Source organism: Sebastes fasciatus, chromosome 9, assembly GCF_043250625.1.
Source record: "Sebastes fasciatus isolate fSebFas1 chromosome 9, fSebFas1.pri, whole genome shotgun sequence".
NCBI lineage: Eukaryota > Metazoa > Chordata > Actinopteri > Perciformes > Sebastidae > Sebastes > Sebastes fasciatus.
Genome location: NC_133803.1, coordinates 12768471 through 12785160, shown reverse-complemented (window position 1 = coordinate 12785160; position 16690 = coordinate 12768471). Strand labels below are relative to the sequence as shown.

Genomic DNA, 16690 nt, shown 5'->3' with positions numbered 1-16690 from the left:
ATTATCCAAAGTTAATCGGGATAAATTAACCGCACAAACAATGAAATAATAATAATGTTTACTAATTATTAGTAATGCTATAATTTATGCTATTTTAACAGTTTATCGTTGCACGTATTATAACATTTTATCTACTATATATAAGTATTTATTAATGATTATGAAATGATTTGTATACGTGTAAGACATTGTTTGCAAAATATCTATAAACATTACATAGATAGATTGACCAGATATTTGTAACACTTTGGTGTAATGGTTAAAGGGACTGTTTGTAAGAATCAGAAATGCTTGTTAACAGCGACACCTGTGGCCGTTAAGTCAACGAAAGTCAGCGTCGGGCTCTCGCTTGCTCGCTCTAAATAGACATGAACGAGCATTGATCAAAACAGTGAGGCGACGCGCGTCAGCGAAAACCACAATATCACTCTATATTTCACCTGCTAGGCAGTAATGTTAGCTGACCAGACGAAGGTCTTTCTGTGACGTCATGCACACTCGCGAGTGCCTTTACTTTCTTCAGCTCCGCTACAGGGCTAATAGTGTGCAACGATTGCTAACGTTCGGTTAGAAATGGAGTCCGCTAACGCCAACAAACGACCAGCCCCCATCACAACTCCGACTCCAACACAAACTCCAAGGAAGCACAAAAAAACTAAGTTTTATCTAGTGAAGCCCGTCTTGCAAAACAGGAATGTGACCGACATCGGGGGAAAACTGGGATCAACATCGGCCGGGCCTTCGATTCATGGAGGGACCTTCGTTTGGTTCTGGGTATCAAAACGGACCCAGAACGAGCAAAATTCCTATTGGACAGGTAAGCTAACATTACAAGGGAAATATATAGTGATATTGTGGTTTTAGCTGTCAATCACATTCAGTCTTGTATGTGTTGCCTCACTATGTTGACTGATGCTCGCTCGCGTCTATGTGGTGCGAGCACAATCGCGAGCAGCAGGACGCTGACTGTCGTTGACTTAACAGCCACAGCTGTCAGCAATTTTACATATAACCCCTTTAATGCATATGATTTGAATTATTTTAGTATGTGCATCACACTGAACTATATCACATATACAGTACATTTTTCCACTTCTTGGTCACTTTTAACAGTATCACTAAATGTGCTGGCTTTGCCGTCTTAGAAGTCATATAGCACATAAGGTCATCTAATGATTACATAGCGATAATAACACCAGCCTATGGAGCCTCGTGCTAGGTCGTTTCAGAAAACACTTACACGCTGCTTGTCTTCAAGCAAATTAAATTGTCTCTCTTACTGTAAATAAGATCAAGATTAAAGCAAGAATGCGAAGCTGTGCAGATTTATCTCGCTATAAAAGAGCCTCCTCTCTTCTTCGCCACCTCTCAAGTCTTTTTCTGCCGTGCTGGCCGGTCTCTCCGGAGAGCATTGTAGCGATATTCAAATGCACTCCATATTAAGTGAAGGCAACTCTGGAATCTCTAATCTTCTCAGCGCCCTGCTCCCGCCAGCCCACAGAGTTATTACCCCTTTAATCACGCACAATCAGACACACAAATATCTAGATTTTAGGAGTAAGAGAGAGAAGGATTGGATCACTGACTGACATAACAATGCCAGGAAACAGTGGAGTCTGGGAGGCGGAGCAGATATGTGGACATATGGCTTGATGTAATGAAAAGCAGAACTTTCTCACTCCAGAGCTGTGTGAACCCTGAAACCCTGCCTCCCCGTTTCTGGCAGAGCTCCCACCGAAACCACATACAAGCTTAAATGTCTCCCCACACACACACACACACACACACACACACGTACTAAACACACACGCAACATCCTCCCACCAGCCAGCCCCCGCATTCTTGCTGACTATTTGAACTTTTCAGCGAGGGCAGTCTATCTCGGAAGCATTGACCAAATGTCAGGTGTTATTAGTCGACGTCTCATTCATACAGATTACGGCCGAGGATAATGATGTCCGCAGATAAAAGCGCACCTTTGTCTTGTCACAGACCGGCCACTCTGCTGGAAACAACCTCCACATGCAGACACACAAATGCTGCCTGGATCCACAGTAAAAACTTTGGAGAGAAACATCAGTATAACGAGCAGTACCGTGTTGTGGTTGAACTTTGTTTGAGCTTAAGGAAGTAGTCCGACGCTGTAGTGAAATACGCAGGGAAGCATGAAGCCACCTTTTGACCTGCAGACTCTCTCTCTCTCATAGTTTCAGTCTCATCTCTGCTGCTCATGGGTGTGAGGTGAGGTTTATGAGGCTGGTGCTTTATCTGGTTTCTGTGAAGCTGAGGGATCTTACATGATATAGCCTACAGACTGCAGAGGAGGCCACTGAAGGCTCACGATAAGGTCTGCGCTTTTGTCAACAAATTGGTAGAGTAACATATTAATATTGTATGGGAGTGCATGCAATGTAAATGGTAAATAAGTAGAACGGCGAATAAGCAGTAGGGGTGGGGTAAAATCGATGCAGCATAGTATATATATATATTTTACGTGGCAATATTGTATCAATACACAGACGTCAAGTATCGACCTTTTATTATATAAACTATTAACCTCTTAACAATCTGAAGGCCCGCCGACAGGACCGGCCACTATTCTGTTTTTCAGAGGTTGGGCTGGCGGGCTCAGTATTAAAGTTATCACATGAAACTAGAAAACCTAAGGAATCGATTGCAAACATGTCATGTTAGCTTGTTGGGAAGAACGTTAAATAATGCTCCAAAGTAACGCAAAATTTTGGCAAGAAAAAAAGATGGTATAGCCATTTTCAAAGGGATTTCTTGATCTCTCACCTCAAGATATGTGAATGAAAACTCTGAGATGTACTGAGTGCTTGTAACTGCAGTTGGACGGAGTCCAGGAAAAATTTCCCCACTGGGACAATAAAAGTAAAAGTATATCTTAAATCTGTATCTTATTAGATAAAACAGATGTTGACAAACTACGTAATTTGCAGTTGAAAAAAGGTAATAAATGGCAATATATTGCAATATATCTGGTCGCATATCACAAAATGTTTAAAATGGCCATACGATCGTATCGTCCCTACACTTCCCCCATAATGCAACTCAATAGTGTGTTTCATTAGACCCTCCTTGCCTGGTAACGATGCATGTCTTTCAAAGTCCTCATCCCTAATTTGAAACTCAGACTTTGTATACTTTGTTATACATTTGTTTTCTCCAAGCCCAGCTGAGACTGACATCATCGGGGTCATTTTCTCAAATTTGACAAAAGCTCCTTCAGAGCCACAGAAGACATTCTACAACTGTATTCACAGTTTGAGTAAAATAGTGCTCCTCTTGTGACAAACAAACTGATCTTTGTGTGTTAAATTGGTGAAGTCTCCCTTTAAATGTTTTGTTACCAGCAGCAACAGCGTATGTGGTATTGTTTTCACCTTGTGAGTCAGTGTGTGAGTCATCATGGCAAAACGTGGTCCTGGAGACACCTACTGTAGTGGGAAATACCACAGAGCTGGTTTTGAGTACTTTGCCAGCTTCTTCAGTGATTGAAGCTGTATTTTTCTCATTTTGTCAATCTAACTGATGACAGCACGTTATTTAAGGTTGTGAGGGCTGTTGGTTTTTGTTGATTGGTGTGTCTAAATATGCCGAATTATAATTTTATTGGTTGTTGTTGTACAGCGATTAAGCAAAGACAGCTAATATGTGCTAACGTCAGTTGTCACTGGTTGCCATGGTATATATTCAAGTATTCTGCAGCCTGACGGAGACACCAGTGTCAGTGCGGCCAGGCATGGCAGAGGCAGAGGCAGCCTCCTTTTATCGCTGAGCACTTGAGATCGGTACCGGAGTAAAGCCGGGCGCTTACCATCAAACTCAGCCATTTATCAGCTTTTTCCACACTAACTGGCAACTTGATCGCTGTCAACACAGAGATACCACCAACGTAGTTATACTATTGGCTCACAACTCTTGTTAGCAGTGGGAACCAAACATATCTTCCATAGATAAAAACAAAACATTAATTTGTTGGACCCGCCAAAATATTTAAAATGATTAATTCACACTTATAATAATCTTTTTTAGGAAAAGCAGTACTTTTATTCAGCACCTTTCTAAATGCTCCGTGGAGGTATTATTTAAAAGAAATCATTCATCTACATAAAAAATGTTATCTGTTAGACCTTTAATCTACCGGTTCATCTGTGATCATTGTTAGGTCGGCACAGAAAATATTGCTAGCTCGATGCAAAACGCAAACAGCATTCATTAATTTTCATGCCTCATTTTTTCCCCCACGATTCTTTGATAGATAGCTGTGGACTGTTTTATTCTCAGGTCATTAATAATAATTTCAACACTGATGATTTGTATTAATACTGGACTACATCAAAGCAGACTTTAGGTGACAGTGTTTGGCTCACTGGATATTATTGCAATGACTTAGTTAAATTAAACAGCCTCTCTTACAGCTGTAGAATTTTGTGGAATGAAAAGAAACAGTTTGTCTCTTTCTCTGGAAGCTGCAGTCTCGTCTTCAAGCTGACGAAGGATGGTCTAAATTCAGCCTGTACTCTCGGGTACCGCAGATGTCACCAAAGTACTGCAGGACAAGAATAATACATGTCAAAGCCTGCTTTCAGAGAATCTTTGTTATGGAAATTATGTATGAAAAGACTAAATCATCATCCAGGTTTATTGGGACCACTCAGAAAATACATTCAGAGCAACAGACGTACGTTTTTATCATGATTGATGTGGAGCGGGAGAAAAAAGAAGACAACTTTGTCTCAGGCCTGTTCCCAGCGCGGTTGCCACGGTAACCAATGCTTATGTTGTCTCTTTTCTGAGGCTGAATTAGGCGAAGAGTGAATGGCTGCCAGATAACGTCCACTTTTACAGACAAGAGGATGTTCTCTGCAAAATGCATGAAAAAAAAAAGAAAAGGAACTCCAGCAGTTCATAGAAATACAATGAGGAGAAGCAAATATAACACCAGTTTATTCTGCCTCCTTGACTGATTGTTCTTCCTTGTAATTAGAGCACGAGGGAAGGGGTCATTGTATTCCCTCATTAACCAAAGCCATTCTCTATTGATTTCCTACAAGATTGAAATCACAACTGTTTCCCTTCCAACTACAGACATATTTGAAATATTGGCCATTTGAGAGTCTTGCCAGCCGCCTCCCTGATAATCATTTCTGGTGATTATACTTCGGTCACTGCAGGGCACCTTCTTTATCAACTCAACCTGACCCCTGACCCCGAGTGCAAGCTAAATGACTGATCGTTTAGAGCCATGTGGCAGCACAGTTATCTGGGAAGCTTGAGATTTGTTTCCAGATCCAAATATTTAAATATAATTTCACCAGTAGTCTTCCGCCCTCAAAAACCTGAATGTGATTGTGGAGCACAAAGAGTTGTAGACCACATATTACATGCCTGTAATAGGGGAGAGCGGGGTCGGTTGGGACAAGAGCCTTTTTAGACAGTTAGAAAGCAACTATGCCTATGCCATTCACCATGCTCATAGTCACAGTGGCGGTTCTAGGAATTTTTAACTGAGGTGGCCGACTCTTCAAGTAGTCTGTGAGCAGCGCTTGAAGTGGAAAAAAAAATAAGTGGCAGTACTCTCTTACTCACATGTCGACTTATTCCTATTTATTCATTATTTCTTTAAGCATGTTATACTGTGTCAGTCATAATCTGCTGTTTTTTTTATTGCGTTTATTATTCTTGGGCTATGCATCTTCTATTATAGGCCTATAATACTCCAATGATATTTCAATAGGAACATTATAAGGTTGAGCTTGTGAGTTTGTGCATTTACCCACAGTGTTAAAGTTCTTTCCCGTGTTATTTGTAGCCTGTGTCCCAGTCAGGATGCTCCTACATATTATACAGCAGGATAAAGAGACACATTCTGAATTTCTACAGTAAATAAAAGATACTAGGATATATTGGGTCCTCCCCTATTCAAATTTGAAGATTTTTTTTACTTAAAACTAAAAGTACATAATTTTGGACCATTATCATTACTAGTTCAATTATTATTTTATTATTTACACATATCACAGCCTTCGTCTGAACATGTCATTCTTTTGGAAATGTTTGCTCTAAAAGAGCAGATTCAGAAAGCTTTTAGATAATGTTTCAATAATTACATTTGTTCACAAATAAAAAGAAGTTATGACGAACAGTTCACTAATTATTTCACAAAAAGGACGTGGACATTGTATTGATATATTACAGCACCCTTGTTTTTACCCAGTTATCTGTGCTACTCTCCAGTCATTCTGTCATGCAGACAATATAATTAAGTTGATATCATTTTGCTTAGATTGGTGTTTATGAAAGGCACTGTCTAACTTAATGGACATTTGGAGAAATGACTTATCAGAGCATTATGTAAACATCCATAATGTCAAACTCCTGGGAACGGTCTATTTCCAAAAAGCACAATCAAAAGTTGCATAGAGGGATGTAGCTGCACATCCTTGACTAGAAACAAAAGCTTCTCTGTAGTTTTCCAGGAATACTGTACGTTAAAATACACATTTGCATTAAGGCAAACTTGCACACAGAGCTTTTGCATCAACCTTGCGGAGAAGGTTGAGAGAGAGAGAAGAGAACTTGTACCACAGAGGTTTTTTTTATATCTCTGCTACAAAACAATGCCATTGTTTTGATAACTTCACACAGAATATATCGCAACTTGCTAAAAATGGTCCTGCTACACTCCCACAGCAGGGTGGGTGGCAACAACAGAGCACACTTTGAACCTGAAACAATTTACATTGTTACAGTTGGATCGGTGCCGTCGCTGCTTTTGGGTGTAGAACCCGCACCGGCACACACACATGCACGTAATCACACACACACACACACATTGCAGTGGTGTGGAAAGAGACAGACTGTTTACAGAAGTGGAGGAGCTGGCTGTAGTCCCTGCTGTGGTTGTCTTTGGATGGCCTCCATGTTGGAGATCTAGTGTTTAGTGTGTGGTTCACTTTAACTCAGGGCTGAGGTAACGGTCTGGCTAACAGTTCCCTCCTATGTGTCACATTGTAACGAACACTGGGAAAATTAAGTGTTCATTTTCAATTTAGTAATGCTATAAAAAAATGTTCCTGTGAACCACTAACATTTATATAAAAAAACTGACATTTAATACAAACTACAAAAATATCCAAATTAAGTGCGATAAAAGAACGCCTTTTATTATGAAAATCACTGAGCGACAAGTTGATGACATCATAAAACTTAATCTAACGTAAAATTAATAAAATGGAAACTGTGTTAAAATGCGAACAGGAACAATCCATCGCACGGGTGAGAGGGTTTTGGGTCACGACCTGCCTTTTCAGTTTTATGGCTGTCTATAACTCACATCACCAGGCACACATATTATGAAATCCTGTTTCTGCCCGAGCTCCACATCTAAAGTCAACAAATGCTTGTTCATGTTTCAAGAGGGGATGACATTAATTGAAAGCAGCTGTTTGAAGCCTCTGCAGCTGGAGTTGACAGAGCAGCTGCAGACAGGCCGGTTTAGCAATGAAGATCTACAATGTTAGAGTTAGAAAATGCTGTAAAAAATAGACGTAATCAAGTCTTAAGGCAAAACAAAGTGTCACAATGTCTTAGAAATTGTTCCACAAAAACATGTATCATCATAAAGTATCCTTTTATCTGCTATCAGCGCATTGAAAATAACCTCTCCCAAAGCTTCAAAGCCCACAAATCATAAAATCACACCATGATAATGTAAATGCTTTGTTTTAAGCTCCAGCAAATGCCTGCTTCAATGGGTAAAATAGGTATAAAAATACAACTTACAGCGTTGGTCGTTTTTACACTTATCCTGCAGGAGAATTCTTCAGGTTTTACTTCTAACTCCCACGGTTCCAGCAGTTGCTAGCTGTTTACATTATCACTTTGAAGGGGGTCATCTGGTTTTCCCAGAAGAGAGGCAACTGCTGCTTTGCCTCTGATCTCCTGAACTCCCCTCAGCTCCTCTGTGACGGCGGCTGCCTAGTCTCACAGGAAAGCAAGGAAACTTGTCAGAGGAGGTTCTGGAGACCAAGCTTTTAGATGGGACTGGACTGGACTGAAAAAAATGGGAGGGACAAACTTCCACCCCCAACATATAACTATATATACTTTATCCTTCCTTGCTGTAATGCTGGCTAATATCCCTAAATCACATGACTTAAAGCACTTCAAAAAATTTTTTTTTGATGATCATACTAAATATTTTATTAAGCAGGAATTACTCGAAAATCTGTATCTAACCATAAATGGAGGAAAACTGCAGCAATCTCCTGCCAGGCATATTTCCCTCTGCATATTGAGCATGCTTCATGTTTCTAAATTTCGCTGTCGAGGAGGACATTGCACACAGTGAATGCTTGCCCGCTATCACCTCCTCCCACATACTCTCTAACAGTGAGTGAGTGAGTAGGATGTGCTGCTCTCCCTCTTTACTGCACCTCCTGAATACATCAGGCGGTATATATGTGGGATGCATACCCATGATAGGTCGGTCTGGATGCATTTGGTCTTATCAAAAAAACAAGAGCACTTAAAAACCCATCAGGAAACACCAAGAGAGGGAAATATGTTAGATTCTTGTGTGGATTCCAGCTCGACAAGGCTCTGCTGTGATATCTACGATATGATATCTATAATATTTATGTTCTCGATAAACATAGATATTATCCATCTAATGGATATCCAGATGTTTTGGGAGAGAAACCGACAGGAAACCGCCCTCTGTTGATTTTATTTGAGTTGGCAGCAGCTGATGAGTTAAATTTAGACGTTTTCTCTTTTCCTCCCCACCACGCTGTTGTTGTTGTTGTCTTTGCACAGGCTGATAAAACATTCATTTCCTGAGCTTTCTGTAGCTACTGAACCACACCCACAGCCAAAGAGTGCACCCGGCGAGGTCAAAGGTCACAGTCAGATGACGAGTAGTTATTAAAATAAACATCCAAATGGCGAGGCTCAGACACTTCCTCCATACCACCATAACTTTGAGCAGTTATTGCATTTTTGTTATACCAACCAACACACAGACACACACACCTACACACACACACACACACACACACACACACACTGAGACACTGACACACTCAGAGAAAGTTTCTAAAATGATGCCATGTCTGGTGAAACTTGTCAAACAATATTCCTACACTACACTGCCATCTAGTGAGGACTCTGCAAACATAATGACAGTAAAAGATGTCACTTCTCCTCCTGAGTCTCCTCCTGTCACAAACTATCTCGTGCTCTCTGTCTCATTTGGTTTTTGGACAGGCTGAACCAGCTATCTGGAAAATCGAGAAAATAAGAAGCTCAGGGCAGTGGAGGCGGGGAACGTCACTCTGTGGCTGGTTAGTAGCCCTGGGCGGTGAGGTTTCGTGCTTCAGATTTGGGTAAAACATACTTCAGTGTGTTTTCTGTGAGGACTGCCAGTCAGATGCTCTGTGTTGCTGACGTGCCGAGGAGAGTCAAACTGCAACTGCGAGTGTGTTCATTTTTACTTTTAACTTATTTCAATCACTACATTTTGTGTGATTAAGATACTTGAATCAGTTTAATGAGAAAACAAGACCAGAAATAATAATAATAACTTTATTTATATAGCACTTATCAAAAACAAAATGCTTTACAAAGACATAGAAAGCAAGATCAATTAACAGATAGTAATAAATAAAAATAGAAGCGTCAAAATGACAAGCGAGGTATGAATTACTAAAACACATTAAGAAGTAGAGCAAAAGCAGAAGAATAACCGATTTAAAGAACTGTGTGTACCAATTAGGGGGATCTATTGGCAGAAATGGAATATAATATTAATAAGTATGTTTTCTTTAGTGTATAATCACCTGAAAATAAGAATCGTTGTGTTTTTGTTACCTTAGAATGAGCCGTTTATATCTACATAGGGTGCAGCTGCCATGTTTCCCCAGTAGCCCAGAACGGACAAACCAAACACTGGCTCTAGAGAGAGACATTTGCATTTTCACGTCGGCCATCTAGTCTAGTTGGATGCCGTCAGATCGTACACACTGCACCTTTTAAGAGAAAGCAATTCTGAAAAAGTGCGTTTTTAAGAGAGGTTTGAAAAACGAAACAGAGCTATAGCCTGCCTGATCTCCTCCGGCAGGTCGTTCCAGACTCCCGGGGGCTCAGACTCCAAACGCCAACCGTGCTTTAAAATTTAAAAATCCATTCTGAAACGTACAGGTAACCAGTGTAGAGATGATAAAAGAGACGCTATTTGGACTCTTCTGATGGATTTTGTGAGTAGTCTTGCTGCAGCGTTTTGAACTAGTTTGGAGAGGTTATATAGGGTGAGACAGGAATACAGCGAGTTACAGCAGTCTAAGTGGGATGTAATGAAAGCGTGGATGACAGTTTTCTAGATTCTTAGCAGATAAAAAAGATAACATTTTCGAGATATTACGAAGTTGCACAAAGCATGATTGAATGACTGACCTCAGCTGTTGGCCAACTTTAAGTTTGTTATCAAAGATAGCACCCAGATTTGGGATGCAGCAGGATAGTAGGGATGCACCGATCCAACTTTTTCAGTCCGTATGCCTCACTGTGTGGAAGTGACTGGGAATCCAAATTCCAGTTTATAATGTGCATAGTATATAAACATTAGTTTAGAGCCCGTTGCCATTCATATGATCCAAGAGCTGCCCAGCAACTATTTTTTCCAAGACCTTAGCCAGAAATAAAGTTTAGATACTCGGTGGAAGTTATTCAAAACGGATGAAAAGTTTTTTGAGAAGAGGTTGAACTGTACATGATTTTTTTTAAAATCAGGCACTTGACCAGATAAAAGTGAGGAATTAATAATGGCTAGGGCAAGGGTTGGCAAGGTTGAGTTGGAAGAATGTTTAGTGAAAAGGAGAATAATTTGATTTTAGTAAAGACATTGGTTAGATGTGACAGTAGTGACAGTGACTGACTTGAATGCTAGCAGGGTGAAGGGTGTTATAAAGCAAAGGTCAGGGAGAGTTTGAGAGGGAGAGATAATTGTATTCCTAACAGTTAAAACCTTATTAGAGACAAATAATAAAAATTCTTCACATTTCTCAACTGAAGGCTCAATAAAAAGTGGTTTTGTGGTGTAATATCGAAGAGGCGCCTGGAGTCATGTTTCTGTTTAGCTATAAGATCCGAAAAATGATTAGAACGTGCACTTTTAACTTCCAAGTTAAATTTTTTTCCTGAGATCCTTCAGCCTTTCAAGATGAATGGGACGTTTTGTAGTCCTCCATTTGTGTTCTGCTTCGCGGCAATTTGTCTTTGTTAAATTCATTTTATTGTTTGGCCAGGACTGAGTTGGCATTTTAGGCTAAAAAATGGCACAATTCCACTAGCAATTCCAATTAGGCTGTCAATCGATCAATCACATGATTGTCCATATTTAATTGCGATTAAGTGCGAATTAATCACACATTATTTATCTGTTCAAAATGTACCTTAAAGAGAAATTTGTCAAGTATTTAATACTCTTATCAACATGGGAGTGGGCAAATATGCTGCTTTATGCAAATGTATGTATATATTTATGATTGGAAATCAATTATCAACACAAAACAATGACAATTATCATCCAGAAACCCTCACAGGTACTGCATTTAGCATAAAAAATATGCTCAAATCATAACATGGCAAACTCAAGCCCAACAGACAACAACAGCTGTCAGTGTGCTGACTTGACTATGACTTGCCCCAAACTGCATGTGATTATCATAAAGGTGGCATGTCTGTAAAGGGGAGAGTCGTGGGTACCCATAGAACCCATTTTCATTCACATATCTTGAGGTCAGAGGTCAAGGGACCCCTTTGAAAATGGCCATGCCAGTTTTTCCTCGCCAAAATTTAGCGTACGTTTGGAGCGTTATTTAACCCCCTTCCTGACAAGCTAGTTTTATATGATGCCAGTATAGCTTTAAAACTGAGCCCGCTACAACCTAAAAATCGCAAATTGCACTAATGCATTAGAGAAATTAGTGGCGTTAATGCGTTATGACGTTAACTTTGACAGCCCTAATTTAAATGTGACGGGAATCTATTAGATTGTTATATGAAGTTATTCAAATATGCACTATGAATCGTACATATTAGAGGTCAAAGAAGTCAATCCTTCAACTATATTTTGCATCAGTTTTCATAGCAACTTGTTCATAGCAAATAGATTTTTTTCCCCCTCCGGCAACCTTTATGTGAATATCAGATTCATGAGTATTTAAGCATAATCATGGCTTCAATATATGAAGGATCTTCTTCAGGTCACAGAGGAAAAGTGGTGACATAATCACAAAAATTGGCTTCAGCGGGACATCACGTAGAATATGAAGGAACATGTCAGGTATGTTGATGTAACGGATGTGACAGAAACGGCAAAAATAACTCGGTTTCATCTGTCATAGACTGTTATATAAGCTCGACTTTGAAATGCATGAATGGAACCAATGAGCGGCAATGAGCTGAACTTTTCAAGGAGTTATTAAAATTGGATCAAATACATATTCGGCTATGATGTGGGTCTAATTCTCAGATCTGAATCCTACAAAGCGATAAGTTAAAAAATGGATTTTGCCCTCTTGAGGAGAATATTGCGTGTGTTTCAATGAGGTATTCATCACTGACAACAAGCTGGCTCTGAAGCTAAAGAGTGACACATGTTAAGAGATTTTTCAGCAGATATTTTGTAGAGGAACGCATTTGTACTAGTGACTGTGACTTGTCAGAAGCACTTGCATCAAACCCTGAACATCACCTTAACATGTAACCAATCGCACATCACCTTTGAAAGGCTGATACGTGCAGCGCATCACCTTAATCTAGCAGCGGAAGGCTGATCATCTGACGGCAGTGGCAGAGAGAGTCTGAGACAGATGAGGTGCCTCTTGTCAGGAAAGAAACGCTGGAGATGAGAGCTCTGGTTCTTTTCTCGAGCTGCTTTCATGTAGGCAACAACACCAGCATGCATGTTTGACTCTGATGCTGTTAACTTATCACAGAGCCACAACAGTTTTGTAAATAAATCAAAGCTTCTCCCTTGGGGCTGCAGGGCTACGGTCTTTGTATTCAAGAGTCTTTGCAGCTTGCCATTCTTGTGTTGTGCTCTCGTCATTCGAGCACTCGCCAAGACGTTTGCTTCTTTGGTCACTTACACCACAAGCTCCTTTCGACAGAAACACACAGATAGGGTGAAAATGTTAATCAGACTCCCTTTATTGACTGGCTGGACTGCTCTTGGCTCCCCGCACCCCACTAACCAGAGCTCAGCGTCCGCCCCGCTCGCCACATGCAGAGCGAAAGAAGAAGGGCTCTGATCTAAAAGGCAAAGCCCCAACTGGGGTTTCACTTTATGTTGGAAGGACAGGGTGCTGTCAGACCATATTCCCAAGTACTTGAAGAGGCTGTCTAAGGCACAAAGCAATTAACTGTTGTTGTGGTTGCGATGGAGCCAACTGGGATGCGCCGCTGCCTTAATTATAGATAGATTTAGTCCTTCATTGATGTACCCTAACTGATAGCATAATTCTTAGCCCTCATTTTCTATAATTTTTTACTGTGCATATTATGTTTAGCCTCACGATATCTGGAAAAATGGGGAAAAAAGCTATTCACTTCTATAATGGCATTCATTAGCGGTGTGCTCCAGCCAGGTAATTTGCCTGACAACAGACAGCACTATAGCATTAATATTTGAATAGAAGAGGACTCACTCCTAAAATGACCCAAGGTAGCCTAATGGTTGTTGCAGATGTAATGTAATTTCCTTCTGCAGCACCATAATAAAGACAAAAATAGCCTCTTTCTTTAAACAATTATGCCTCTGTCATCCCAAACAATAGCAATGGACTCAGACAGGTTCACTCAAGAGGACATGAGGCACTTTTCCCTCTCTCTAGCACTCTGGCTTAGTCTGTCGTTGAATTACCCCCTACACTGCGACACAGATTGCTAAAGCCTGCTAGTTTGAGGAGCCACAATATCTCCTGAGGTGACTCCGAACCTTAATTACCCCAGGAACAGAGGCATAGATGGATATCTAAGACAGAGTCTCACTGAGTACCGCGCTGCAGAATCCCTGTAAGGCAATTACTACTTCTGTAAAGAATGAGGAGGCAGGGGTAAAGAAAGGAAAGCAAACTTCATTAAAATGGAAAACATTAAAAGCATATCCCCTCCTGTGTTCATCATTTTCTTGTCCTGCAGTTCTCTAAACCTGGCCGAAACCCAGACTCACAGAGGCATCAGACTCGGTGGTATCAAACTGAGAGGGACTTTGAGACTGCAAAGCTCCGCCAAAACCTGCCCGCACCAACAACCACACTCGGAGACATCATTCCTGTCGTGTCATTTTATAACTTAAATTGATTCCTCAACCCTGCAAACATATACCCTCAGCATTTGGAATCAAGCCTCTATCTGCCTTAAATTCATAGTTATGGATTAGAAACAATAACTGTCTAATGGTGGAAATCCCAGATCTGGAGCACTGCCCAAATGTAATCAATTGTTCTCTGGCTCAAGGCCTACCTTTATCTCAGATAATATCATGTAAATCCATTTATACGTTTTGAGATATTTACTTGAACATAATAACTAAGAGGCAAAGACATAACCCCGTGAGTGTAGGTAATAAAAGAGCTGGTTTGAGATAAATATTTAACACATGCTGAGAAACTTTCTATGTTTTCTAGGTCAGCGAAGGGTTTCTATCATAGGGTTTTAAAACGTAATTATTTTCTAGTTATTTCTAGTCGAATAACAAGGGAACATGTCATTAAAAGTTACTTTCGCCGACTTTTAATGACTGAGATGATGATGTGGATGATCACTCCTCTGAGGGCCGTAATACTTTGATATGCCATATAAGTGAGAGTGATGCAAGAACTTTGTAATGTAAAACAATGTTGAGAAGGAATTTAATGTTAGGATGTGTGAAGCCCATTTTCTCACAGACAGCGCAATTTGTTACCTTTTTATCGTCCCCAGAGTGCCCAATTATTTGTTTGATCTTCCTGGGCTTTTTCAAAGGAACAAAAGTGTTTGTGATCTGAAATACCACGCTGAGTTTTTCACGCAACATACCTGGTCATTTGGATTCATATTTGAGAGATCAAAAACTGTTTTTGACGTTGTTTCAGCTGTAAGAAAAGGAATATTTTAGACTGGTTTGCAGCACAGTGTCCTCTCAACATCCACGTTTTGAATAAACACGTCTCCTTCTTTAAGGAGGATGTAATTACTAAAAAAATGTAAGCGCATATGTCTCCTGGTTATTTTCTCTCAAAAATCCTTGAGGAGAGTGTTCAGACTACTCAGCTATAATGTGCGGCGGCAGCACATGTCCAACTAGCACCTGAGCTTGATCCCGGGGTGGCTCTTGATGTGATTATCATTGAATTCTTGAGGGTTTTCACTGCGCGAGAAGACGTTGCATTACTGTACTGTAGCAGAACCATTTAGCTCTGGGTAGCGTTTAGTGAGGAGTGGGAGTGGGCAGGGACATAAATGGTTTATCTAACCTTAATTTAATGCTGTGTTTTGCTGCCCCTCATCAGGCTGGTTCATGTTCAAGGAGCCAACACTTTTCATTATTGGGTGTCAAGTGAGGACAGCTGTTAAGAAAATATTAAGTCTGTTGAAGCTGACTTTGCTTTTGTCACATTTTCCTTCTTTCGTGTCTTTGATTTAACAAGGCAAAAGTTTCTTCCAAAATTTCATACTAACATGCTATTTAGTACGCTAAAACAGTATGTGCGATTTTTTAGTACGTCCGAAACCTTAGTATGAAACCAATAATATGCGAATTACATACTATTTCCGGTGAAATAATACAGTTTGCAAACACTTGACGGTAACCCATCCGCGGCAACAGCAAACGGTCAGAGAAAGTGGGCCGGGAGTGACTGTGGTGACGTTAGTGTAAAGAGCGAAAAGACACACTAAGGGCGGGCGTGAGGAGAGGTGGATGGGTCCAACAAACACAAGGCCTCCATCCACGAGACCACTGTTCGTGTCCCGTGCGTTAAGTTTCACTTTCACATTACAATCAGCTGTTCGTTCATGTCCCGTGTTCACAATGTTCAGTTTCATTTTCACTTTTCAAACGTGGTATAGTTTTAAGCCCAACCATGTAGTTTTTTTTCCTAAACATAATTAAGTGGTTTTGTTGCCTAAACCTAAAATGACAGCAAGGGTAACTATAGTGGTTTTGATGCCAAAAATAAAGTGACGCCAAGGTGCATGACGAAGCAGCGGCGGTCTGTGATGAGATGAGATGAGAATGTGCTGCAGGACCATGAATATCTGTACACATTTTATGCCAATCCATCTTGTAGATGTTGAGATATTTTACTTGGAAAAGAGAAAAATATTGACCCGCTGGTGGTGCTACATGAAAAGTGAGGGGATGAACAAAGTCATCAGGATTCATCCTCTGGAGAGACCGTGAATGTCTGTACAAAACGTCATGGCAATTGATCTAATAGTTCTTGAGATACTTCAGTGTGGACGGAAGTGGTGGACTGACCGACAGAGATATATAGGACGTTATTTCTAAAAAACATAATTACTTTCTGTGTGAACCCTCCATCACGCTGGAGTCTGAGCTGATTTGTGGTTGCAACACTAGCAGAAAGTGTGAGTCACTTAGAGACAAGTTGCTGTT

At 40.4% G+C, this 16690-nt stretch overlaps 2 protein-coding genes across 3 annotated transcripts in view; both read right to left on the bottom strand.

Annotated features, from left to right (window-relative positions):
* The window catches only part of LOC141773922 (gamma-adducin-like), a 32464-nt gene extending 24489 nt beyond the window's left edge, over positions 1 to 7975 (bottom strand). Inside the window, exon 1 of one of the 2 annotated variants that reach the window (XM_074646094.1) lies at positions 7810 to 7975. The gene's annotated coding sequence lies outside the window, so the exon portion shown is untranslated. The remainder of the gene's footprint in view (positions 1 to 7809) is intronic. The other variant, XM_074646093.1, reaches the window with a different exon arrangement.
* LOC141773925 (VPS10 domain-containing receptor SorCS3-like) overlaps positions 1 to 16690 on the bottom strand; it is a 242980-nt gene that overhangs the window by 87653 nt on the left and 138637 nt on the right. The window lies entirely within an intron of this gene.